Raw genomic sequence first — 27,742 nt, forward strand, 5'->3', positions numbered from 1 at the left:
TTTCCTGTTACTGTGGCTATGCAAATGGGGGGAAATCAGGGCCTCTCCTGGAGCAGGCTTCCCGGAATGATGGCATCGATTGTCCCGAGAAACCTGGCCCCACTGGGGCCCCCATGGGAGGGGGAGGGTGTACGTGGCTAAGATCCCTTTCTGTCCTCCTGCAACTGTTGACAGGGGAGCCAGAGCCGGCAAGCTGCAGCCGCCCCGCCAGGAGAGCATCTTGAGCCCAGACCTGGGCGGATGGGTCACGTGACCCGCCCACCTGGCCCAGCCTACCCTGAGAAGCCAGGCGGCAGCTTCCACTTCTCATCGCTGCATCCTCAGCTTGTGGGAAGCGGGGAGCAGGAAGCAGAGGTGACCTTGCTCGTTCTCAGTCCCTGTCCCAGAGACGGCCACACCCATGAGAAAACGAGCCTGGGCCGGGGACTGGCCCAGGCCTCTCCCCCTCCCATTCACCCTCAAACTTCCTCTGCTTGCACCAGAAGCCACTGGACCTCCGAACCCGTCTTTTGGTTTCTGCTGCCTCATTAGCCTCAGGTCCCAGTCCAAACCTGGCTGCTCATCCCCCTGCTCCGTTCAGACTTTCCAAGGGATCCTTCTCAAGCTCATATCTGACCATTTCACTCCTCCGCCCTGGCACCAAGTCCTTGCTCAAAGCCGGGCCCCAGGACTTCCCTTCTGGTCCAGTGGTTAAGAATCTGCTGCCAGTGCAGGGGACACGGGTTCAATCCCTGGCCCCGGGACGATCTCACTTGCCAAGGGGCAACTAAACCCACATGCCACAACTACGGAAGCCCACAAACCCTAGAGCCTGGTCTCTGCAACAAGAGAAGCCACTGCAATGAGAAGCCCACGTACAGCAACTAGAGAGTAGCCCCCACCCACCACAACTAGAGAAAGCCCGTGCACAACAGCAAAGACCCAGCACAGCCAAAAATAAAAAGAAGAAAAAGCCAGGCCCAGAGATGGCCCATCATCAGGTCCCTCCACTCAGAGTGGCCTCATCCTTTGGCACCCCTGTCTCACACGCACACACACCCGGGGCTGCCAGAACTCCTCTGAGGTCCCTCTTGGGCCTCCCCGGCTTTGCTCAAGCTGTCATGTCTTCCTGGGATGGTATTTCCTCCACCACTGCTTCTCTAGGTCCTATTCATCCTTTAAGACAGCATTGCCACCTCCAGGTAGCCTTCCCAGATACCCCCAGCAGGATCATGTGTCTCCTCTGGGCTCCCGGAACCCTCCACATTCCTGCATCACGACTGTGTCACACTGGGCTGTCATGTCCCTTTAGCTCCTGTCTTCCCCCCTGACTTGCGGGGGTGGGTGTGGATGGTCCTTAACGAGTGGGCACAGAGAAGGCAGGGAGACAGAACATCCAGTCTACAGGATTGGTGAAGTATCGGACGTGGGGGGCGGTGGAGGGAGGTATTAAGGAAGAAGTCACAGGATATTGCACTTGTGCCTCTCCCAGAATGCTGAGGGTCACAGACACCCAAGCTTTGGTCACCTTTGAGTCCCCCACCTTCCGAACTCCCTTCCGACATTATGAACCTCAATTCCCAGACCATCATAGGCCTTAAGGCAGGACACAACCCGACCTCCCAAGGGAGGAGCCCAAATAGGCCACACCCACTTTCCCATCCTCCCTTGCAGCTAGGGCATGGTCATGTGACATGGGCTCAGCCAATCAAAGGTACCCAGTCTGGAGTTTGAACAAGCAGCTCGCCGTAGAAGGGAAGGGTTGGGAAAGTCTTTCTGAGGGAGGCGTTGGCGACATGGAGTTCCCTGGGCTCCTGCAAAGGAGCGTGAGCACTGCCATGCTGCCTCTGGCAGATATGGAGTTGGGGTCTTGCCTCTTACCGCCTGCCTTCTTCATGTGGACTTCCTGCCCTCCTAGGCGTTTGGTGAGCACCCCAGTATTTGTTCAGTATGTTTGTCTATTTAAATGAGCCACAATTGGATTCTGTTGTTTGTCATTAAGAAACCTCGAGGCCCTTGAGGGAGGCGGGGCACACCTGAAATCAACTCGAAGCATTAATTTTTTCTGGAAAGACAGGAAGTGCCTTCAGGTGCAGGAACAGCTGACCAGGGTCAAGGTCAGGCTTCCGGGACATATAAGCGATGTTCGGGATGACCCCTAACCTGGGTTTGGAGTATGGGGTTCAGGCTGGAGGATGAGGTAGGCAGTGTTGTCAAGCATCAGATCCAAGACAGCCCGGAGTGCCACCACAACAGGCAGCCTGGACTCTTATCATGTAGGCAGTGGGAACCAAGTGATTGCTTTAGCTGGAGGTGTGCTGATCAGATCAGTGTTTTAGAAAACTCACCCTGCTGCTCAGGGGAAGCTGGCCCAGGGGTAGTCTTGGGCATGCCCCGGGTTTCTGAGCCTTTTCCAGGTGAGTGAGCGAACCCAGGATGTGCACACGGGAACTGTTAAGAACTCCATCTCTTCCTGGATATTGAAGGGCTTCCTGGACCTTTTAGCTATTCCTCCTTTCCCCTGCTGCACCACAGAACCTGAGGGGAACATGCCTGATCCCCTCCCACCCTCCCCAGAGAGCTTTGAGATGTTGGAGCACCTCTTAGATCCACCAGGCCATCCTCCTTGCCTGAGTGTCCTGGGGGCTCCTGGAAGCAATGGCAAGGAGTATTCTCGAATGGACCATCCTGACTCTGAGCCTCCAGCCTGAGATTTAGCAGTAGCTGTTCCCCATCCCACATCTGGCACTTCAGCAACCCTCCTGGCCATGTGTGTCCGCCCCTCTCCATCCCTCTAGCCACCACCCTGGTCCAGGCGCCCCTTCTCTCACCTGGACTGCCAGTGGCTGTAACCTGGTCTTCTGGACCCTACTCGTCCCCCAGGCAACCCCGATTCCCCTCCCAGCAGGTAGCACATCCTTTTTCCAAACCTGATCATACAGTTCCACTTGCCATTCTACCTTGTCTGCTGTCAGGACACGGTCCAGGGCCAGGTCTGCACGGCCAGGTGGAGGACCTCTTGAGGGGACTCCCCGCCCAGCCCTCCCCGTGCCCCTACCCCACCTGCCTTCCCTGTGTGCATCTCTCCAGCCGTATGCCCACCCCCTGCCTTTCATACATGCTGGTCCATTGGCCCTGTGGACTGGTTAATTGAAGTTAAGTAGGGGCTTCCCCCTTGGGCAGCCTGGCCCCTCTGTTCCCCATGGCTTCGCCCCCCCCCCCCATCTCTCATGGCACTTATCCTATGTTCTCAGACATGGCGGGCATTTCTCATCCCTGGTTGCCTTTAAGCGGGGTATTTGGGCAGGGGGGCGGTGGGCTGGTTCAGGCTGCTCTTGGTTCATTCATTTATATCACTTCCCCGCACCTGGAGTCAGCTGAGTTTGCAATCTCCAAGAGCTGGGGGCCACCTCAGAGGAGGGTTTACCACCCAGCTCTGCATTTACAAAGTGCCTCTGACACTGTGTGGACAGCGGGGTCACAGGAAGGCAGGGAGCCAGTCAGGAGGCCCTTGGATGTCCCCCTGAGAGATGAAGGTAGCTGTGGGTTAGAGAGAAGCAAATTTTCCAAAAAGTGAAAGTGTTAGTTGCTCAGTCATATCTGACCCTTTGCGACCCCATGGACTGCCAAGTTCCTCTGTCCATGGGATTCTCCTGGCAAGAATACTGGAGTGGGTTGCCATTTCCATCTCCAGGGATCTTCCTGACCCAGGGATCGAACCCTGGGTCTCCCTCTTTACTGTCTGAGCCACCAGGGAAGCCATTTTTTCCCCCTAGAAACAGAGGTCAAATCAGGAGCATTCAGCAGGTGCGGCAGTGGGTTCCCCACCCACGTCCCCCATCCTTCTCCACCCCTTGCTCCTCTCAAGGACCTTTCTCTGCCGCAGTCAGCTCCTTCCCCTAATGTCAGAGAACCATCCGCTGCTGGTCGCAGCTTGTCTGGTAAGAGTCAAAAAGCTCGGTGTCCACTTCGGCAAGGGAATTGCCCCTACCAGTCATGGGGACGTTGGCGTGGAAAACCTCCAACTTGCTGGCCTGAGCATATCTCCCATGGGGTAGCCCTCTCAACTCCAGCGTGAGGCCCCTGTGGGGTCTGTCCTCCATCCCCCTGCTGAGCTTCCCCCCATCCACATCTTTCCTGGCACACAGCTGGATTTTCATCAGGGGTCCGCTTCCAGGGGAGCCCACACTGAGGACCGTCACTGATCAGATCTGGGGACTAAGAGGAGGGGAGAAGCCAAGTCTAGGCTACAAGGGCAGACGTCCCGAGATGGGGTACACTGACCTGGGAGCCCCGGATGGAGGTAGGGCAGGGGTGCAGGTTTCCTTGTGGACAAGTGACTGTACTGGTCATGTTGCCAAAAGCGCCCCAGGCAGTTCACCAGCCAGGAAAAAGGTGCCCCAACCCATTGAGGCTCCCCTTCCCAGCAGGGACTGATGGCCTTTTCCTTGACCCTGGGCTGGCAGTCGGGGGCAGCTGAGTGCTGGACAGCTGCACGGGGCAGAGCGGCCAGAGGGAGCCTTCTTGGAAAGTGCCTCCCAGGGGACCAGGCTGGTCCCAGAAAGCATGAGTCATGAATGAAGCAACCTAATCGAGCCCCCAGCTTCCCCCTCCCTGGGCCAGGGCAGGCAGTGCCTCCCCGGCGCTAGACCCAATAGGGCGCAGCCTCCCGTGTCTTCCTGGGAGTCAGGATGGATGTGGTGAGCCCTCTTCCCATCTCTACCTTCATCCCAGGCAGCCCGCAGACCCCACTGGGCCCCAAGGACACACCCATCCGAGGAGGGTAGTTGTGCCTCGGGACTCGCCAGGCTCTTGAGTTGACACAACCTCGGACAGCTTCCTGACACCTTTCTGCTCCACCAGGCTGGTGCCCCAGCTTCCCATGTGAGAATTCCCCAGGGACCCTCCCACCCCACCCCCGTGCCAGCACCCTGTAGAGTCATGTGGCACACAGGTGCCAGTCAACCAAATGCCCCTCCCAGTGCTGAACAGGGAGCGAGCCCAGATCCGGGTCGACTGAAGCCCAGGGCCCCCCTAACCCCAGGACCCCTCCCCGCCTCCCACCCCTCCAGGTGATGCCCTGTGGCTGGTGGGCCTCTCCCCTGCCCCTCCCCCAGCTGAGTCCTGGGGCAAGACCAGAACACTCATAGAAAGGATGGGGTGCTGGGTAGGCAGGTGATCCTGCAGTGGGGTCTCTTGCTCTCGCTGGTATCCCCCAGCCTTTATAACCCTCTCACCCAGCTTCTACCCTGGAAGGCTGGCTTGGCTGTCCCTGGCGGGCCAGCCTGTCTCCAGAGCTGGGGGCAAGGGATTCAGTGGGTTTATCTATTCTCCTGGCCTAGAGCGGATCCTTAAAGCTTATTAACAATTAAATCTATTAGGGCTTCCCTGGTGGCTCAGTGGAAAAGAATCCTGGTGGTAAAGAAGCCACCTGCCAACGCAGGAGACCCGGGTTTGATCCCTGAGTCAGGAAGATCCCCTGGAGGAGGAAATGGCAATCTATTTCAGTATCCTTGCCTGGGAAACCCCATGGACAGAGGAGCCTGGCGAGCTACAGTCCATGGGGTCGCAAAGAGTCGGACGCGACTGGGCAACTAAACAACAGCAGATCTGTCGTTTACCCAATACCTGGCCTTTGGCTGAAGTTGGGCCTCTGTCACTGAGCTGATGATCCCCGTCTTTCAGATAAGGCAGTTGAAGCTTGGAGAGGTTAAGCAACCTTCCCCAAGCCACACAGCTAGTACAAAGTGGGGCTCCTATGTGACTCTGAATCCCCAGCCTTTGTATTCTTTATGAACCCTTGTTGTAGATTCAGACTTGAGGGGGGGCTTCTGGTAGCTTGAGAAACATCATGGAATGAAAATCACAGTTACTACTCTCAGGCCTGCCTGTTTTTATTTACTCATTTGATATCTGGGTGATCTTTTGGAAAAGATGATTCAAAATGCCAAAGGAAAAAGAGCTCCCCTCTGTCCCTGAGACACCCTGTTCCCTCCCCAATACAAGTTTCTTAAGAAATTTCCTTGGTGAGAGAGTTCATGCATTCACCCCAATCTTAGTATACTATACATACTGTGAAAGGTAAAAAAAGTGAAGTTGCTCAAGTCGTCTCCGACTCTTTGCGACCCTGTGGACTGTAGCCCACCAGGCTTCTCTGTCCATGAGATTCTCCAGGCAAGAATACTGGAGTGGGTTGCCATTTCCTTCTCCAGGGGATCTTCCCAACCCAGGGATCGAACCCGGGTCTGCTGCACTGCAGGCAGATGCTTTAACCTCTGAGCCACCAGGGAAGCCCTACATACCTATTGCAGCATGACCAATTACTCACATGTTTAGTGGCTTAAAATATCAATAAACTTTTATTACCTCACAGTTTCTGAGGGTCAGGAATTTGGGAGCAACTCAGTTGGGTAGTTTTGGCTCAGGGTCTTCAAATTGTTGGCCGAGACTGTGGTTATCTGAGAGTTGGAGCGTGACTGAAGAACCCAGTTCCAAGATGGATCACTCATGGCCATTGGCAAGAGGCCTCAGTTCCCACCACATGGATGCTTGCTCCCAGAGCAAGTGGTCCCAAAGGGAACAAGGTGGAATCTTCATTATCCTCTATGGTCTAGGCTCAAAAGACACATGTTTCTGCTTTACCCTGTTAATTACACAGGTCAGCCCTGGTTAACATGGGAGAGGACCACACAGGGGCATGAATCGTCAGAGTTCAGAATTATGGGGGTCACCTGGAGGCTGCCAACCACACATATTGTCCTGCACCTTGTTTTTTTCCCACATAATTCTTGATCAATACACACAGGGTGGCTTTTTCTCTTTAGGTGCATAGTATTCCATGTGAGTGCACCATGATTTATTTATGTAGTCCTCTGTTGAGATCTCTTATCAGGGTTCTTGATTTTTTGCTGTTACAGTCAGGGCTGCAATGACTGTTTTTGTACAGGAATTATTTCCAGTATCTCTGGAGGAGTAATACCCAGGGATAAAATGGCTAAGTCAAAGGGTGTGGTGCTTTGAAAATGTAGTCATAAAATTTTTGATATCTCTGGGATTGAGAAATGGAGTCCCTATCTCCTCCAATAAATCCAAGTGGCCTTTTTTTTTTTTTAATGAATTACCACAGACTTGGCAGCTTTTCAAACACTGATTTATTTATTTATTGTTTTATTTATTTATTCTTAGTTGAAGGATAATTTGCTTTACAATATTGTGTTGGTTTATGCCATACCATTCCTTTGTTTTTAGATTTTACTTACTTTATTTACTTATTTGACTCTGTCAGGTCTTAGTCTCAGCATGTGGGATCTTCATTGGCAGCAGATGATGGGCTCTTCATTGGGCTCTTTGGTTGGAGTGTGCAGGCTTAGTTGCCCCGTGACATGTGGAATCTTAGTTCCCCGACCAGGGATGCTGAGTCCCTGCATTGCAAGGCAGATTCTTAACCACTGGACCACTGGGGAAGTCTTCCAGGGTGGTCCTTTGATGAATTCGATCGAGAGAGTTTTGCAGAAGTGATGCTATGTGATGCCTGAGGCTGGGTGATAAAAGGCCATGCCAGTCCCACCTTGTCTGCTGGAATACTTGGTCTTGGGGCACTGAACCACCATGTGAGGCTGCCAAGCTGTGAGGAAGCCCAAGATACATGAAGAGGCCACATGTTGGCACATGAGTAAACAGTCCCAGTGACACCCAGCCTTTGAGTCATGCCAGCCAGGAGGCCAGTCATGTGAGTCAAGAAGCCTCAGATGGTCTGAGTCACCCCAGCTGAAGCCTTAGACTTCAAGAAGTAGAAACAGACCATAGAGAAGTGGAGTAAAGGATATGAGCAGATTTGATTTGTGCCAAGCACTTAACACACACCTTAGCTCATTTCATCCTAACAAATCTCAAAGAAAGGCAATGCCAAAGAATGCTCAAACTACCGCACAGTTGCACTCATCTCACATGCTAGTAAAGTAATGCTAAAAATTCTCCAAGCCAGACTTCAACAGGACATGAACCATGAACTTCCAGATGTTCAAGCTGGATTTAGAAAAGGCAGAGGAACCAAAGACCAAATTGCCAACATCCATTGGATCAGTGAAAAAGCAAGAGAGTTCCAGAAAAACATCTGCTTTATTGACTACGCCAAAGTCTTTGACTGTGTGGATCACAATAAACTGTGGAAAATTCTGAAAGAGATGGGAATACCAGACCACCTGACTTGCCTCTTGAGAAATCTATATGCAGGTCAAGAAGCAACAGTTAGAACTGGATATGGAACAACAGACTGGTTCCAAATAGGAAAAGGAGTACATCAAGGCTGTTTATTGTCACCCTGCTTATTTAACTTATATGCAGAGTACATCATGCAAAATGCTGGGCTGGATGAAGCAGAAGCTGGAATCAAGATTGCTGGGAAAAATGTCAATAACTTCTGATATGCAGGTGACACCACCCTTAGGGCAGAAAGCAAAGAACTAAAGAGACTCTTGATGAAATGAAAGAGGAGAATGAAAAAGGTGGCTTAAATTCAGCATTCAGAAAACTAAGATCATGGCATCTGGTCCCATCACTTCATGGCAAATAGATGGGGAAACAATGGAAACAGTGAGAGATTTTATTTTGGGGGACTCCAAAATCACTGCAGATGGTGACTGCAGCCATGAAATTAAGAGACGCTTACTCTTTGGAAGAAAAGTTATGACCAACCTAGACAGCATATTAAAAAGCAGAGACATTACTTTGTCCACAAAGGTCCGTCTAGTCAAGACTATGGTTTTTCAGTGGTCATGTATGGATGTGAGAGTTGGACTATAAAGACAGCTGAGAACCAAAGAATTGATGCTTTTGAACTATGGTATTGGAGAAGACTCTTGAGAGTCCCTTGGACTGCAAGGAGATCCAACCAGTCCATCCTAAAGGAGATCAGTCCTGAATATTCATTGCAAGGACTGATGTTGAAGCTTAAACTCCAGTCCTTTGGCCACCTGATGGGAAGAACTGACTCGTTTGAAAAGACCCTGATGCTGGGAAACATTGGAGGCGGAGGAGAAGGGGACTACAGGGGAAGAGATGGTTGCATGGTATTACCGACTCAATGGACATGAGTTTGAGTAAACTCCGGGAGTTGGTGATGGACAGGGAGGCCTGGTGTGCTGCAGTCCATGGGGTTGCAAAGAGTCAGACACAACGGAGTGACTGAACTGAACTGAACAGTCCTTCAAGGCAGGTATTGTCATCTTCATTTTAAAGTTTGGGAGACTAAAGCTCAGAGAGGTTCAGCAGCTTGCCTAAGACCTCACAGCACATGACTCAAAGAGCTGAAATGTGAACTTGGGTTGGGTCTTTCTGACTCCAGACCCACACTCTTGTGTGGACACAAGGATGTCTGTTGTAGAAGAGAAGAAAGTCACTGTACCAAGCTTACAGGCTTACCCATATGGAATTTCGAGACGTGAAGAACACACTGGTTAGATGAGAAGTTCCATGCCTGGGGCCTCTGGGAGCTATTTTTGGCTATTTTCAGCAGCAACCCCTTGGAAATTGTGTGTTTACTCACTCTCCCAATGTGGTTTAGTCAGGGAAGACTGTGTGAGCGCTCTGTGATTCCCAGAAATTATGTGCATCGGGAATCTTGACAGACTGGAGGTTCTTAGGAGCAGTAAGCGACCCCTTTGATTAACAAACAAATGAAGATATTACTTCCTTTCATGGGAGAAAAGCCTCTAAAGGTGGGATTCTGTGTAAGCACTTGGCTGGGGAGTAGGTGGGAGTTCCCAACCCCGGGCGATTTCTCCCCTCCTAGCAGTAGGTGGTACTGCTACTGAATTCAGCCCACAAGAGCGGTGAGATAGACTTAAACAGGGAACCCTCTTCCAAGGACCTCTCCACTGAGGGGCCATGAGTGCTGCCTGATGGTGAACCCCGCAGTCTCAGGAGTCAGGTGCTGGTCTTACTGTTGTTTAGTCACTCAGTTGTATCTGACTCTTTGTAACCCCATGGACTGTAGCCTACCAGGCTTCTCCATACTGGAGGAATTGTCCCAGGCAAGCATACTGGAGTGGGTTGCCATTTCCTTCTCCAGGGGATCTTACCAGCCCAGGGATTGAACCCATGTCTCCTGCATTGGCAGGCAGGTTCCTTACCACTGAGCCACCAGGGAAACATCAGACCTCAGATGATCTGGGTTTAAACCTCCGCCCTGACATGTGTCGGCCAGGAAAACAGAAACCACACCAGGTGTGACAAGCAAAGGCAAATGGTTACATGAGTGATGAGGCTAATCGGACTGATAAGCACCAGCCGGATGGCCTCCTGAGCACTCGTGGGGTATACGGTGCTCCCGAGCCTGGGAGACAGGCCAGCTGTGGTCAGAGGAATGACTGTGAAACTGCCCAGGGGAAGGGCCTCCCACTGGAGCTGGTGAAGATGCCCCCTGACACGGAGGGAGAACCCCACCCCACTGTGCTCCCCTCCGCCATCCTCCAGCGTCCCGTGTGGCGTCAGCTGTGTGTGTAGGTGCTATTTGAGTGGGTGTGAATGTATGTGCAAGGGTGTGTTTATGTGTGGTGTGTGGGGCTATGGGGAGGGTGTGAGTGGGGCTGTAGGGGTGAGGGTCGGGCTCCCCATCCTTCTGAAATCAAGTTCCAGAGGAGCCTTTTGAGACACCCCAAAACCACACATGCCAGTCCTCTTAGGGCCAAGTCAGAGGGTCGGGGGACTTATGTGCTTCAACTTGAGACTAAGTTGCCTGTTACTGGCTGTATAACCTGGGTGACCCACATAAACTCCTCCTGGCCTCAGTTTGCACATCAGTGAAATGGGCATAATAACTGGGCCTCAGAGGATGGTTGTGGGGATTCTAGGGGTCAGTGCTTAGAAAATACTGGGCCCGGGGCCTGGGGCATGGTAACCATGGGCGGCATTAACTGCTATTATTACCAGTGCCTTAGTTTCAAATCTCACTGTGGAAACAGTGGTCTATGTGCTTCAGTCTATGTGCAGAATTTTACCCTGCCACTTTCTCCTCATCACTGTATTTGATCTGAAGAAATGATAACAACCCCTGATTGAAGGTCTAAATCATCAGGGCCGACCATACCAAGTGCCACTGGAGATGCAGATCCCTGGGCAACCTCAGGCCCGCTGTGGGGATGGAAGTCATAAACCAGTCCCTGGGAAACTGACAGCAACAGCGGCCCCCAGGCTCCAGCAGTCCCACTCCTGGGAGCTGACCCGAGACCCCAGGGCCTCTGCCCCCACAGGCAGGTGCACACATGTTCACAGCGGCAGCGGCACTCAGGGAACATCCCTGGAAACAACCCGCATATCCACCAGCAGGATAACAGATAAACAGTGTGGTGAAGCCATAGGATGGAATACTATTTGGCAAGGAAAAAATGAAATCCTACCTTATGTAATAAGGTGGAGGAAGGTCACAGACGTATTGAGCAAAAGAAGTCAGATATAAAACCTCACATGTTGTATGATTGATGCCACTTATCTGAAGGCAAAATTCAACAGTGACAGAAACCAGAACCAGTGATCACCTCTGTGGGGAGGAAGGGCAGGGTGAACTGAGGGAACCTTCCTGGGTATCAGAAGTGTCCTGTATCTTAAGCCAGGTTCCATGGGCATCAGCCTGTGTCACAATATATCATTGAACACTTTGTATGAGTGCACACTATGATCATGTTTTACAACAAACACTTTCAAAAATCATTTTTAAAAATGGATGGATTCTAGGGACTTCCCTGGTGATCCAGTAGTTAAGATTGTGAGCTGCCAATGCAGGGGGCATGGGTTTGGTCCTTGGTTGGGGAACTAGGATCCCGCATGCCATGCAGTGTGGCCAAAAAAAAATTTTTTTTTTCTTTAAAAAAGTGATGGATTCAAGGCATTGTTGGAATTGTAGGAAAGAAGGACGGACACCTGCTACCACATGGATGATCCCGGGACTCATCATACTAAGTGAAAGATGCCAGACACAAAAGGCCACATGTTGTATGATTCCATTCATATGAAATGTCCAGAAATCCACAGAAAATGAAAGAGGGTTAGGGTTGCCAGGGGCCGGGGGCAGGGGGGTAGTCCTGAATGAACACTAATGGGTACAAGGTTTTATTTGGGGCTGATGAAAATATTCTGGAACTAGATGGAAGTGATGGTTGTACAGCTTTGGGAAGGTCTTAAATGCCACCAACCTGCACACTTTAATGGTGACTTTTGTGTGTATTTATTGCAACTTTTTATAGAGTAATTGATGGTAAAAACAAAACAGTTGAGCTTCACTCCTGATCCTCACCATGCCCCTGAAAGGGGCGCCCTGTTTTCTCCATTCGGCAGGTGAGGCAGTGAAGGCCCAGAGAGGTATGCAACTCATCCGGGGTCACACAGCCTCCCAGACCTTGGCGGTGAGCCAACACCCACCAGTGCAGGAAGGGTTCCTGGAAAGCAATCTGCCCCGAGTTCCTCGTAGAGATCAGAGGAGCCACAAGAGCCCCAGGCCAGGGCAGAGGTCCCCACCCTGGACGCTGGTGACACTTCCCCTGGGGCGGGAGGGGAGCGGGGGGCGGGAGGGGATGTGCAGATCTCAGGGTGAACAGAGTGTCCTCTCGCTGCGGTTCTCGGTAGGCTGGGAACAGCCTGTCCTGACGAGTTTCCTGTCACCTCTAGCTGCCTGCTGGCCCCACAGCTGCCACCCCCGCCTGGCCCTGGAGAGGTTGGTCTCTGGGGCGCCGAGCAGGGAGGGGGTCATCCTGAACTGACAGCAGTCACAGCCTACGGGCCATCTCCCCCTCGGCTCTCCCTGGAAACAGTTTTTGGGTTTTTTTTTTTTTTCCAATTCAAGTCGTGCCTGATAACATGATAAGAGAAAGTACAGAGAAGCCGAAGGGATGCCCCACACCTGGAAATACCGCCCTCCTGCCTTCTCTCCACATACTTATTGAGCACTCGCTGTATGTCAGGCTCTGCTCCAGTTGCTGGAGACACAATAGTGAACAAAGCCAAATCCCTGCTCTTGCACCATGTCCATTCTGGAGGGACTTTCCACGCATGTGTGTGTGTGAGTGTGTGGTGTGTGCGGTTAACTACAGATGTCGATGGTGCAGAGTACAAGCTGAGTTGTTTGTTGAGCACTTTCTCTGACCTGCTCCTTGCGCTTCACACATACCCACTCAGCTAATCCTCAGGACACTCCCACGAAGTAGGTGATGTCAGCAAGCTGAGGCCCAGAGAGGTGGAGTGACTTGCCAAAGGTCACACAGCCAGCCAGTGGCAGAGTTGGGACTGAACCCAGGAGCTTCACCACTATACTGAACTGCTGCTGGAGACAGCGACAGCCGATGGTGGAAATACTGATAAACTGGTTTCTCTTTATAGCAAAGGCTGGTGGTTTAAAGGATGTTTTCTCTTGATGGGTTCTATTGGTCCCAGATTCTCCAAGCTCTTTGTAATATGTACAAATGATGGGAAGATCTGTGTAAAGCCAGCTGTGGAGCCTTCTCTCCTCACCCCAAGGCAGTTCCTCCACCCTCAATTCCATTCTCACTTGTGGGGGCATCCACCCAGACTCACCAGCCAGGAGGGAGCTGGGGAGTGGATGCCACTGCCTCCCTGAGGCCCAGCCCGGTTTCTCTTTCTGGCAGCATCCGTAGTCCCCTGCTTCTGTCACCCACAACTATTCTTGGCCTCTGGCCCCTTTCACTTTCTGCTCAGCCTCTTCCTGCCTCCGTGGTTCCCCCCCTGCCCGCCCCAGCCTTCTCTCCATACTCCCTCCCACCACCAGTGGCCTCGGCTCAGCTAAAAAGCCCTAGAAGAGGCCAGAGTACAGTGACGTCTTGGTCTGTTTTCGGGTCCCCACTCTGTCCCTTCTTGTCTGGGTGACCTTGGCAAGCCTCTTCCCTCTGAACCTCTTGTCCCCATCTGGAGAGGGGAATGTTGCTTATGTTCTGCCTACCTTGACCCTGGGGAGGATACAGACTGTGACCAAAACCATGGGGAGGATGCAAGTTGTGTCCCAGGACCGTGGGGAGGATGCAGGCTGTGTCCCAGGACCGTGGGGAGGATGTTGACTCTGTCCCAGGACCGTGGGGAGGATGCAGGCTGTGTCCCAGGACCGTGGGGAGGATGCAGGCTGTGTACCAGGTCCATGGGGAGGATGCAGGCTGTGTCCCAGGACCGTGGGGAGGATGCAGGCTGTGTACCAGGTCCATGGGGAGGATGCAGGCTGTGTCCCAGGACCGTGGGGAGGATGTAGACTCTGTCCCAGGACCGTGGGGAGGATGCAATATGTGTCCCAGGACCATGGGGAGGATGCAGGCTGTGTCCCAGGATCGTGGGGAGGATGTAGACTCTGTCCCAGGACCGTGGGGAGGATGCAGGCTGTGTTCCAGGACCGTGGGGAGGATATAGACTCTGTCCCAGGACCGTGGGGAGGATGCAGGCTGTGTCCCAGGACCGTGGGGAGGATGTGGACTCTGTCCCAGGACCGTGGGGAGGATGCAGGCTGTGTCCCAGGACCGTGGGGAGGCTGCAGGCTGTGTCCCAGGACCGTGGGGAGGATGCAGGCTGTGTCCCAGGACCGTGGGGAGGATGTTGACTCTGTACCAGGACCGTGGGGAGGATGCAGGCTGTGTACCAGGTCCATGGGGAGGATGCAGGCTGTGTCCCAGGACCGTGGGGAGGATGCAGGCTGTGTCCCAGGACCGTGGGGAGGCTGCAGGCTGTGTCCCAGGACCGTGGGGAGGCTGTAGACTCTGTCCCAGGACCGTGGGGAGGATGCAGGCTGTGTCCCAGGACCGTGGGGAGGCTGCAGGCTGTGTCCCAGGACCGTGGGGAGGCTGTAGACTCTGTCCCAGGACCGTGGGGAGGATGCAGGCTGTGTCCCAGGACCGTGGGGAGGATGTAGACTCTGTCCCAGGACCGTGGGGAGGATGCAGTATGTGTCCCAGGACCGTGGGGAGGATGCAGGCTGTGTCCCAGGACCGTGGGGAGGATGCAGGCTGTGTCCCAGGACCGTGGGGAGGATGTAGACTCTGTCCCAGGACCGTGGGGAGGATGCAGGCTGTGTACCAGGTCCGTGGGGAGGATGTAGACTCTGTCCCAGGACCGTGGGGAGGATGCAGGCTGTGTCCCAGGACCGTGGGGAGGCTGTAGACTCTGTCCCAGGACCGTGGGGAGGATGCAGGCTGTGTCCCAGGACCGTGGGGAGGATGTTGACTCTGTCCCAGGACCGTGGGGAGGATGCAGGCTGTGTCCCAGGACCGTGGGGAGGATGTTGACTCTGTCCCAGGACCGTGGGGAGGATGCAGGCTGTGTCCCAGGACCGTGGGGAGGATGTTGACTCTGTCCCAGGACCGTGGGGACCGTGGGGAGGCTGCAGGCTGTGTCCCAGGACCATGGGGAGGATGCAGGCTGTGTCCCAGGACCGTGGGGAGGATGTAGACTCTGTCCCAGGACCGTGGGGAGGATGCAATATGTGTCCCAGGACCGTGGGGAGGATGCAGGCTGTGTCCCAGGACCGTGGGGAGGATGCAGGCTGTGTCCCAGGACCGTGGGGAGGATGTTGACTCTGTACCAGGACCGTGGGGAGGATGCAGGCTGTGTCCCAGGACCGTGGGGAGGATGTTGACTCTGTCCCAGGACCGTGGGTAGGCTGCATGCTGTGTCCCAGGACCGTGGGGAGGATGCAGGCTGTGTCCCAGGACCGTGGGGAGGCTGTAGACTCTGTCCCAGGACCGTGGGGAGGATGCAGGCTGTGTACCAGGACTGTGGGGAGGATGTGTCCCCCCCACACACCATAGGCTGGGTGCTGAGGAAAGGATAGCAACAAGACTGACTGCAGGTGGACAGCCAGGACAGTCCTGGGTGGGGCTCAGCTCGCCTTGGACAAGTCACTTCTCCTTTCTGGACCTCAATTTCATACCTGTGAATTGAGGCAGTTGGACTCAAGGATAAAGGGTTACAACCCAGAGTGATGAAGGTAGGACTAGAGGCAGCCCTGGGGACTGTGGGAGCTCCACAGAGACTTTTGACTTGGGTGGCAAGTGTTTCTGGGAAGGCTCCCGGGAGATGGGACAGCTAATTATGGTGGTTTAGTCGCTAAGTCGTGTCCAGCTCTTGCGGCCCCATGGACTGTAGCCTGTCAGGCTCCTCTGTCCATGGGATTCTCCAACCAAGAATACTAGAGTGGGTTGCCCTTTCCTTCTCCAGGGGATCTTCCCAATCCATGAATCAAACCCAGGTCTTCTGCATAACAGGTCGGTTCTTTACCAACTGAGCTACAAGGGAAGCCCCAACAGCCGAGCTGAGTCTGAAAGGAGCATAGTGATCGTAGATCATGGGCGTGTCCAGAAAGTGAAACCAGCATGTGCAAAGGTCTGGGGGCAGAGGTGTGGGGCCTGGGGACGGGTAGAGGGGTGGAGAGGTGGGCACAGTGAAGCTGGCCTGCAGGAACCGGTCACACAGCCTGTCAGCCCCTGCTCAGGCAGTGGGGAGCCATGGGAGGGCTCAGGCTTCCATTGGCAAGTCCATGTCCCACCCAGACAGGGACTTCCTGAGATGGGAACAGGCCTTCCTGGTCTTTGAGTTGCCCGCGTCTGAGTGGACAGGAAGATGCAGTCAATGAATAAATGACATTTTCTACTCCTCTAAAAGGCCTGGCTTTCTGCGAGTAGTTAACCACATAACCACATAACTGACCAGTCCTCTGGAGCCATTAGCTATTGCCGCATGACCGACCTCCCCCGAATGAGTGGTTTAACACAAGCAGCGTTTACCACTGCTCACGGTCTGTGAGTTGGTTCTTCTGGGCTGGGCAGAACTTGGCTGATCTTGTTTGGTATACTCTCGCATCCACAGGCAGCTAGCTGGTAGGTCGGTGGGGGCTGGCTGGTATTGGGTGGCCTCGGCTAGGATGGTGCTTCTCAGTTTTGCATGGCCTCTCGTCATCCAGAAGGCCAGTTTGGGCTTGTTCTCAGGGCGGATGTGGAATCCCAAGAGAACACGTAGAGCCAAAAAGCATCTTGAGGTCCAGGCTAGGAAGCAGACTGTCCCTTCATCACCATCATCACTTCCCGTTGGCTAAAGCAGCCCAGGTTCTAGGATGGAGACCCAGATTGCTTAATGAGAGGAGCAGCAAAGTCATATTGTCAAGGGCATGGATACAGGGAGGGAGGGAAAATTGGGACTTTATTTTACAAAATCAATTTGACCCGCTCTCCAACACTTGGAGAAGGAAATGGCAACCCACTGCAGTATTCTTGCCTGGAAAATCCCCTGGACAGAGAAGCCTGGCGGGCTACAGTCCATGGGGGCGCAGAGTCGGACATGCCTGAGTGACTAACACACTCCAGCACTCATTCCCTGTCAGTTAAGGAAGTTCCAGTCTGGTCAGTGGTCGCCTCAGCAGTGGGCACGTAACCCAATTCCGGCCAACGAGACAGGAGGAGAGCCTTCTGAGGGTTTCTGGGAAAGGTTTCCTTGCTCCTAGGGGGCAAGGAGCCCTAGAGAGGAATGGTTTCCATTTTTCTGCTGGATGTGACCCCTGGATTTGCATCTGCCATCCAAGCAGCCTCGGGCGAAACCAACAGAGAAATGAAGGAACCTCGGTCTGTGGAGTTCTGGTGGGACTGCTGAATCCGCCAGGCCAGAAACCCGCTCTGCCTCTGGACTTCCTGTTGAACCAGATGTTACATTTCCAGCTTCTTTAAGTCACTTTACATTGGGCTTCCTGTTACTTGGACCAGAGGCGTCCTCAGTGCTGCCCTGGGGCCTCTCTTTGTCTCTGTGAACCTGCTCTGCCTGATGAGCCAGATCAGAGTTGGAGGCTCTAGGCTTTTCTCTTCAGTGATGCTGAAGGCCCCAAGTGCAACCCCCACGCTTCTGCCTCACATTTTGCACAGGGACCACCACCTGCCCACTCCACCTAGGCCTGTCAGCCCCAGTAACTGAACCAGCAGGCATCAGCTGGATTCAGAAGACCTGGGTTCTGATGAGTTGGACTTTTCCCTTTTTTTGCTCTGCAGTACCCAACCTCTCTGAGCCTGAGGTTGCTCTTTCAGAAAATGAAGAAATGAAACCTGCCTTTTGCATGGTTAATGCTTGATAACAGCATTTGAAAACATCTTAGAAGCTCTGTCAGGCAATGGAAATTTGCATCCCTATAACTTTTTATAGTTTCCAATTTGCTTCCTAGTACTTAAAGCAGTAATAACAACAGTAATAATAGAAGCCAGCAATTGTGGAGCCCCTACTGTGTGCCGAGCACACTACTGAGTACTTTATATGCATGTATTATGGAATCCTTCAAGCAGCTCTAGGCTCAGAACCGTCTGATGCTCGCATCTCATTCTAAGTAAAAGCCAAAACCCTTTTAAGGATCCACAAGTCCCTAAATGATCCAATCCCACACTCCCCACCTCTCTGATCTCATCTACTGTTCACCCCCTGATTCACACTGTACCAGCTACACTTAACCCTTTCCTTGAACATTCTGCCTCAGGGCCTTTGCACCTGCTCTTGCTTCTGCCTAAAATGCTCTTTCCACATACAAACGGGTAGCTGACTCACCTTCTTTAGTTTTCTGCTTCTCAGAGAGGCTTCCGTGACCATCCAAATAAAATAACAACCTATCCCCGGCACCTCCTAGCCCCCCTGTGTAAAACACCGGCTGTGTTTTACTCTATAGCACTTAGCTGCATCTGACATAGTCGTGTCTGTCCACCTGTGAGACTGTAAAGTCCCAGAGGGCAAGGAACTAAGTCTGTTTTTGTCACTGCTGAGGAGCCAGAGCCAAGAAGAATGTCTGGCACAGAGTAGGTGCTCAATGCATATTTGTTGAGTGAGTGAACAGATACATGCCCCACGAGGTAAATGCCAGGTAAATGCCAGCTGAGATGCGTGAGCTCCGAGAAGGAAATGTGCTCCTGTCATGCAACAGAAGGGGCCATGACAGGACTCTTAACTCAAAACTGGCAGAACCCAGGGCTTGAACTTCAGGGCCAGGACTCAGTCTCAGCACCTGCCTCAGGTCCCTCTCGTCCTCTCCCCTGTCTCTGCTCCTGAATCTCAGATGGAGCCTGATCCAGGGCTGGACTCCATCAGTGCACTTCCTGTAGGCATCTCTGCAAAATTTTGTGTGTTTTCTAATGGTTGGATGTGACAGGCAGAGACAAGGAGGCTCGGAGCAGAACCAGGGGCCACCCAGGGGGACGAAGGGGTTTCTGAGCAGCAAGATAACAGGAGGTAGCCTTGAGGGGCTAGATCAACCCCAGAGAGGTCAGTGTCCCTCACAGCTCAGGGGTCAGAGTGGGGACTGTTCCATGATCAATTCAGGCCCCAAACCTTCCCTGAACTCTGGCCTGGACCCCTCCTGCTTGGACCTAAGAGCCCAGGAATGATCTGGACTTGGATAGTAGAGTGGGAGGTGGAGACAAAATAAGATTCCTCAGACCCACAGATGTGTGGTGGGTCCTTCAAGGGGTATTATTTTTATTTCTTCTCAGCTCTATTTTAATCCTTTCAGTAGAGTAGTGTCTCCCCACTGCACAGAGAAAGTGAGGCTCAGAGTGGTTGAGGAAGCTTCCCTGGGTCACTTAGCTAGGAAGGAATAAATCTGGATTGATGACAATGATAATAATAATAATGTGACTTTGGGGACTTCCCTTGTGGTCCAGTGGTTAAGAATCCACCTGCCAATATAGGGGACACAGGTTCAACCCCTGCTTCAGGTAGATTCCACATGCCACGGAGCAACTCAGCCCGTGTGTCACAGCTAGAGAGTGGATTGTGCTCACCGCAGCTAGAGAAAGCTTTACATAGCAATGAAGACCCAGAGCGCAGCCAAAAATTAATTAATTACTTTTAAAATAATAACGTGACTTCCAAGACCAGGTCACAAAAGGCACGTGGCTGCCGTGTTACCCCCTCTTGGCTCGCTTGCTGCTGGGGAGGCCAGCCGCCATGTTGTGAGGGCACTCAAGCAGCCCCGCAGCAAGGCCCTTGCAGTGCGGAGCCGAGGCCGCCCGCCTCCAGCCTTGTGAGTGAGCCCCCGGAGCAGGTCCTCCCACCCCCAGCTCACTCCTTGGCTGCGGCCGCCTGAGAGACCCTGCGACAGAGCCAGCCAGCTGAGTCACTCCCTGGTTCCTGACCCACAGAGACACTGCGAGATAAATATCTGTTCTTTTAAGCAGATCTACGAGTTTTCTTTTTTCTGCTGTGTAGCCAATTACCACAGACCTAGTGGCTTAATAAATTTATTATCTCAAAGTTTTCCTAGGTCAGAAATTTGCCATAAGTTTTCTGCTCGAGGGTCTCACTCGAGGGCCAAAATCAAGGGGTCAAGTGGGGTCCCAGTTCCCATCTGGCGACTCTGGGGGAAAATATCTGCTTCCAGGCTCCTTCTTGATTCTGGCAAAATTCAGTTCCTGTGGTTGTAGGTCTGAGGTCCCTGTTTTCTCGCCAAGTATCAGCCGAGGGCTGCTCTCAACTCTAGAGGCGACCCACATTTCATCCACACATGGCCTCTCCTCCTCCACTCCAGCCCCACATCTTTCCTGTGCTTCAAATCTCTGCCTTCCTCTTCTGGCACCAGCCAGAGAAAACGCTCCACTTTTGAAGGGTTCAGGGGGATTAAGTTAGAGCCACTGGATAACCTCCCTTTTGTAAAACCAACCTTGTATCGTAACCTAGTCACAGGAGCAGAATCCATTATAAACATGTCCTGGGGATGAGATGGGGTGGCGGGAAAGGATGGGAGCTCTCTTAGAAGTCTTCCTTCCGTAGCACCAAGAGCTGGGGTGATTTGTACACGGAAATAGAAAACTAACGCAGCTGTTGAGAAGCTTTTTCCATATGGAAGCTCACGTCCTTCAGATTTAGAAACTTTTTTCCCCTCCATTTTTTCTGTCCCCTAACACCGATGAGCCGGATGTTGCATCTTCAGGGACAATCCTCTCCTTTGTTGATCTTTTTATGTCAGATATTTTAACTCTGTCTTTCTGGCTTTCCAGTCACTTGCAAGGCTAATAGTGAAAGTTTTTCTTTCTGCCCTCACCTCTCTAGTTCTTTCTTGGTCACTGAGTGTTCCTTTATGCAGCCTCTGGTTCTCATTTTAGAGATACAACGTCTCTTATTGCTCTTAGGGTTTTGTTGTCTTATTTTCCTCCTCCCTGTGTTGGCCCTGTTTTCCAGGAGCTCTTTTCCTCTGCTGGTGTTAATCTCTGATTTTCCTTGTACACGCCTGCCTCCAGTGTCCAGTGATCCTCATCTGTGAGTTCACACTGAAGATCAGGAAACTGAAAACAGACCATCAGAAGCTTGCTGACTACGGACAGGGCGTGTGGATAGGTGAGTCTCATCCAGGCAGCTGGGCAGGCTCTGGCTGTCACGGTAGAATCCCAGAGTCAGTGTCTGAAGTGTCCTCTCCTAGGTGGGTCAGTTTCTCCACAGAGGATCCCCCAGTCTCCAGCCTGGGGCAGGTGGGCGTGGGATGGGGAAGTAGGGCTGCCAGATTCCAGGGACCACACTGGGTGGTGGGACTCATGACCTTTCTTTTTACCCTTTGTGTCAAGCCTGTCCACACCTTCAATTCAGCCTCCTGTCCTCAAGTTCAAGGCCTCCGGCACTGGTTTTATTTCGATGGTATGTTTATTAGTCTTATGGAGTGAGAAGCTAAGAGAGCTGTTGTTATTTAGTCGCTGCTGCTGCTAAGTCGCTTCAGTCGTGTCCGACTCTATGCGACCCCATAGAAGGCAGCCTACCAAGCTCCCCCGTCCCTGGGATTCTCCAGGCAAGAATACTGCAGTGGGTTGCCATTTCCTCATCCAGGGGATCTTCTCCACCCAGGGATCGAACCCCTGTCTCCTGCATTGGCAGGCAGATTCTTTACCACTGAGCCAGCTGGGAAGCCTAGTGTTGTGGAGTGAGAAGCTAAGAGAGATTGGAGGACTAAGAGTCTCCCAAATTATCCCTTTTTCCAAAATACTTATTTTCATTTATTTATTTGACTGAGCTGGGTCTTCACTGCAGCATGTGAGATATACTTCCCTGACCAGGGATCAAACCCAGGTCCCCTGCATCAGGAGCACAGAGTCTTAGCCACTGAACCACCAGAAAAATCCCCAGAATTGTTCCATCGCAGATCCATGATGCCAGGTGATGTAGTATAAAAATGAACCAGACAGGTTCTGCAGTCCGGGCTGAAGACCTCCTGATTTCTGCGCGCCTGCTGTGTACTGGGCACTGAATCTGGTCCAGGTTTTGTCCTTCAGGGACCTTTTGGCCACGTCTGGAGACCCTTCTGGTGTCGCAGCTGGGGGTGGGGGTGGGTACTACTGGCGTCTAGTGGGCAGAGGTCAGGCACACTCCTCACATCCTACAGGGCACAGGACTGCCCCCAGAGCAGAGAAGTCAGTCGTGATGAGGTGGCGAGTCCTGCCCTAGAATGATGGGACATGTTCCCTGGCTTCATGGGGAGGGAGCAAAGGTTTTCTGTCTCCTCAGCACCTGCTGTGTGTTTTCACAGCAACCCCACCACCCAGGGGTCCTCCGCTCTCAGCCTGGGCGAGGGGTGTTGGGGTGGGTACCACACATGCCTTCTCCTGCCTGGTTCCCCACCCCCCACTTCAGCCTCGGGGGAGGAGCACAGGGTGGCAGCAACTATCAGGGTGCAAGCTGGCCCAGACCTGTGGCCCTGCTTGACGTTGGTCCCCACCAAGCCATGTGACGAGACCAGGCCACAAGAAAGAGGTTTCAACAAGCGTTATCGCTTCCTGGAACTCCGACTCGGCGACTTCCCCGAAGACCGGCTGTGCCTGGCGGGCGGGCTGTGCGCGGCGGGGACCGAACTGTGCACCACGGGGACCAGGCTGTTCCCTTCCTCCTCCGCTGTCCCCGCAAGCTGCCACCCTCTCTCTCAGTCTGACTACCTGGAAAGACTCCACCCCCCCCCCGGGCCCAGCACCCCCATGGCTTGGCTGTCGGTTCAGCACCAGCCCCAGGAGTGGTGGGGCATGGCTGATCCCGGGGGTCCTTCCAGTGACCTCTAGGATGCTTGGACCAAGCTGAGCCGGGCCGAGACCCCAGATGTCCAGAAACCCACCCACTCTCCTCTCTGCCCCTGATGGGGCGACTGGCAACCAGCTTGGGCACAGATTTGCTTCAGTCTGCAAAATGGACACAAATCTGCCATTCCATTTCATCTGCCCATCAGACAGATGGTAGGCAGACACACAATTCCTGTTTCTGTCTTGCTGGTTTGAGCCTTGGAAACCCAGAGAGGGAAAAGTCCCATATTGGCAGGGGCAGAGAGGGGACAGAAACTGAAGGTTTCTTGGATGTCATTATCTCTGGGTGACTGTGATGACTCTGGAATAAGTCACTTCCTTGAGTCCCCACTTCACAGAAATCTAGACTGTAAATATAGACCTGGCCGCAATGGGGTGGGGTTGTGGGGGCCTGGGTAGCCAGAATGAGAGGGTGGGTGAAGAGGAGGAAGCAAGGAGAAAACTCCATCCTCTGAGCAGGCAGGCGCCCCAGGGTCCTGCCAGTGGGGTTTACTTATTCTGTCGAAATGAAAATGCTCTGATGTTGAACTGTATTGCCAATACTCCTGTGTTTTTGACCTACAAAATCAGCAGTTTCATGTGATTCAGCCTAAGATGACCCACCCGCCAGACTGTTTCAAGAATTAAAGATAGCATGACGTGCTTAGCTGCATGCCTGTATATAATTAGTGCTAAGTCAAGAATAGCCCTTATGTCGTATAACATATATCATATCTCTTATCTAATAATATATCACCAATGATATTAGTGATACTAAATGTTACCCATTTTCTCCTCCATCCTCCATTTGTCAAATCCACGTTGATTGATCATGCAGTGTGTACCCAGGATGAGTGTAAGCATTCTTCATTGTCACCAACACTCAATGTCACCCCTGATTCCCAAGCATGTGCCCTGTGCAGGCAAGTGGTGAAAGCTCCCCATTTGTGTCCACAGGTGCCTAAGCCAGCACATCACTACATGTCACTTGTCATTCTGAACACCCCTGCTGGGACCTCCCAATAATAGGACCTCTTATTACTAACTTGTACAAGCCGCAGCTGGCTCACAGGTCATCTTGAGTTTACATTCAGCCATGGTGTTTGGGCCAGATGTCAACCTGAATTGGGAATATTGCTGTTCCTAACCACAGTATAGGATTTTACATCAGTGCCTTTAATGTCACCTTGGTGTCTGCTCCGTGTCTTAATCCAGGGCGTATTTGGGATCCCAGTGACTGGTTCACCATCCTTGCAACAAGCAGATCATCTTAGAGTCTCATGAAGGAATCTGGGAAGATGGGGGAAAAGGATGGAGCTGAGGCCAGAGCTCTGTAGCACAGTTCTGAAGACCTGTTGGCCAGTTGGTTTGTGTGTGTGTGTGTGTGTGTGTGTGTGGTTAACAATTTACTAAGTCAGAGACCCAGTCAGGAGGTTGATGCTTCTGTCTGAATTCAGACCTCACTTAGGTCCAATTTTGGTTTTGCCGCATGTTAACTCTGTGGCCCTTGGCGAGTCATTTCACTTCTCTAGGCCTCAGTTTCCTCATCTGAAAAATGGATCCTAATAGTCCTACCCTACAGAGGGGTAAGAAGGACGAACCGAGACTGCGGGTGTGTATGTGGTGACCCAGTGGTGTCTGGCATATGGTGGGTGCTCAGTGCGAGCCTGAGTTTGAGAATTAGCCGGTGGCATAAGTCGCTTCTGCACCAGGTCCCTCCTGGGAAGGTCAGTAGCAGCATGACCAAGGCAGCGCTGAGGCAAGGCTGCCGCTCAGAGACACACCAGCTGGTTCCTCGGAGGGCCAGCCTCCCTCTCAGCACAGAGTGCCCACAGCCTCTGCTGATGTAGCCCTGCCGGCCAGCAGCCCCTCCCTTCCACCCTGCCCGGGGATCTGGGCCTCCCCCAAACAGGAGCGACTTCCCCTCTCTGCACAGCAGTTTTCCCGTCTGTAAAGAAGGAGCAAAACCTCAGTGGACCCTTGAGAGCATCCAGTGAGATGTGCCTCAGAAGGACAACATGGGTCGCCTTCCGGGCTCCAGCTGGACCTCAGCTTCCTTACTGATAAAACAGGTACCACTGTTACGACCTTGTCAACCAGTGACTTGGAAGGCTGTTCATGAAATGCTCAGTGGAAAAAGCAGGTTATGATTTGGGTTATGAAGAGTGGTATCTTCCTTGCTTTACGTCCCTGGATATGTTCCAGTGTCTCCTACTTTATAGTCTATGGGAACTTGAAGAGAATTCGTATCCTACTGTTGGGTGAAAATTGTATAAATCTTAATTATGTTGAATTAGTTCACAGTGCTTTTCAGGCCTACTTTATACTATTTTTCTGTATATTCATTCTATTAACTTCTGAGAGTTTGATGTTGAAATTCCAATTAAAAACCTTAATTTATCTACTTTAAAAAATAATTGTAATATATGTAGCTTTGTTCTGTATTTTCCAGCTTTCCTGTAAATGTGTTATCATACTATCATAATTTAAAAAGAAAAAAGAATGGTGTCTTTTTTAAGAAAAAAGTGTGTATCTGGAAATCAGGAAAATATATAAGATGTATTTTGTGCTATCATTATTGGTAGATTCTTTTACGAATTTAACAACAAATGTGAAGATTAAAAAATAATGTGGACTGATCCAGGATGTGATTGTGGGGGCGGGGAAGCAGTGGGGATATGGAAACTCTGTGCTTTCCACTCAATTTTGATGTGAACTAAAACTGCTCTAAAAATAAAGTCTGTTTTAAAAAAGAAAAAAGGGAAGGAAAATTTTTTAATGTGGAATTTTTTTTTTTTTTTCCCAGCACAAAAAAGTTAAGAACCACCATGAACAAGGAGGTGTGAAAGTGTCTGCATTCCAGCTTTCCTTGAGGGCAGATGTCAGCCGGAGAGGGGAGCACCCTGGGCCCCAGATCCTGGCAAAACTAGTCTTGCTTCTTTCAGTCAGAGAGTTGTTCGGCCTCTTCTTAGGATGAGTGGTTCCACCTCACCCACTCACCCTTTGTTCCAGGCAAACCTGACCCCTGACCTTCGCTGCTCTTCAAACTCTGATTACCCAAGACTCTCTGGGGTTGCCAGTGACAGAAGCGTAACTCAGACAATCATAAGCAGAAAGGGAGCCTTGTGGCGTGTGTCACAGGTGAGCCCAGGCGTGGGTTTCAGGTCTGGCTGGATGTGGGGGCTCCCACGATGCATCGTGGCTCCGTCTTGTGCTTCTTCTCTTCCACCCTTTCGACCCCGCAGGCACGATGGCTGCCAGCGGGCCTCCGTTTAGAGGAGAGGGTTCCTGCAGAAAAAGTCCCAGGAGGGTCTCTGACTGGTCCAGCTCAGGTCATGTGCCGACCCTGAACTGGGGCATGGGGAGCTCAGGCCAGGCCTTGCCCACATCCACCTGTGGTCACAGGCGCTGTGGCAACGCCCCGCTCAGGACCTTACAGAAGCGGGTGGGGCGGTCCCCTGAGAGCAGTGCCCCCTGTGTGGACCCTCCTTTCCAGCCGCTGCGTCTCTGCACCTGCTGGCCCCTCTCCCTCTTTGGAATGTGGGCAAAGAGACTGTCAGGTCACGACTGTTCTGCGAGGGCCCAGGTGCCTCATGGAGAGGAATGAGGGTACACTTTGGGCTCCCACAAACCTGGCTGTGAATCCCTGCTGTGCTCCAATAGGCTGTGTGACGTAGGCAAGTCACTTGAGCTCTCTGAGCCTCACGTTTTTCTCCTGACTTTGTCTCTCCACGGAGAGGTGCTTGTATGTGGGAGCCCAGGGCCTGGGGTGGAGGGTGAGCTCCAGTGAGACAGCCATGGTCAGGATCTGGATGCTGACTGGAGTTCGCTTAGGGGAGAGGCTAGGCCACCTTCGGATCGCCCCTCTAGCTGTGACGTCTTGGGCAAATACATCCACCACACCTCTCTGAGCCTTAGTTTCTCTGCCTGCAAAAAAAGAGAGAAACTTGCCTCTACAGGGACAGTTATACAGATTCACTGGAAGGACTGAAGCTCCAATACTTTGGCCACCTGACATGAAGAGCTGACTCATTAGAAAAGACCGTGATGCTGGGAAAGATTGAGGGCAGGAGGAGAAGGGGGTGACAGAGGATGAGATGGTTGGATGGCATCACCGACTCAATGGATATGAGTTTGAGCAAGCTCTGGGAGATGGTAGAAGACAGGGGAGCCTGGTGTGCTGCCATCCGTGGGTCACTCAGTCAGACACTACTGAGCAACTGAACAACGACACACAGATATGGGAGATTACAGAGGTCACTTTGCACATGCTGTTCCCTCTGCCCGAGATGCCCTTCCCCACCCTGACTGCCCAGGTGGATTCTTTCTCAACTCATGCTTTAGGATTCTGACAGTGGCATCCCCAGGGTGCCTCCCCTAACTCTACATCCTCCACCGTCCTCTTATTCTTAAACTAGTTAGCTCTTTTCCTGGTTCCCCCTCACCCTCCACCAACCCTGCAGCCACCTGGATCAGGGGATACCAAAATCCCATTGATGCCCTTTTTCTCCTAACACTCTGAACAGCTCAGATTGGTCTCCTCCCTTGCACCTGGGCCTGTTGGAAGCATGAATAAACATTTGTGGAATGAATGCTTGACTCTCAAATTTTCTTTCTGGAGGGGTCCCCCCAACTCTGATATGGGCCTGTAGTGCCATCTCTGCTGGGAGCATGGCACCCACCAGGGGAGGGGGAACTTGGGTGAGGGAGGAAGTCCAGGTTGCCACTGG

General features: G+C 52.5%; 1 long non-coding RNA gene across 1 annotated transcript; it reads left to right on the forward strand.

Moving 5' to 3' along the window:
• Window positions 1–1,713: 1,713 nt before the first annotated feature.
• On the forward strand, window positions 1,714–27,594 carry LOC139032783 (uncharacterized). Its single transcript, XR_011485385.1, has 3 exons — window positions 1,714–1,904; window positions 21,160–25,084; window positions 25,819–27,594. It is a non-coding gene; the product is annotated as an uncharacterized lncRNA (long non-coding RNA).
• The last annotated feature ends 148 nt before the right edge of the window (window positions 27,595–27,742 follow it).

The sequence above is a fragment of the Odocoileus virginianus genome, chromosome 33 (genome assembly GCF_023699985.2).
Source record: "Odocoileus virginianus isolate 20LAN1187 ecotype Illinois chromosome 33, Ovbor_1.2, whole genome shotgun sequence".
NCBI classification, from domain to species: Eukaryota; Metazoa; Chordata; class Mammalia; order Artiodactyla; family Cervidae; genus Odocoileus; species Odocoileus virginianus.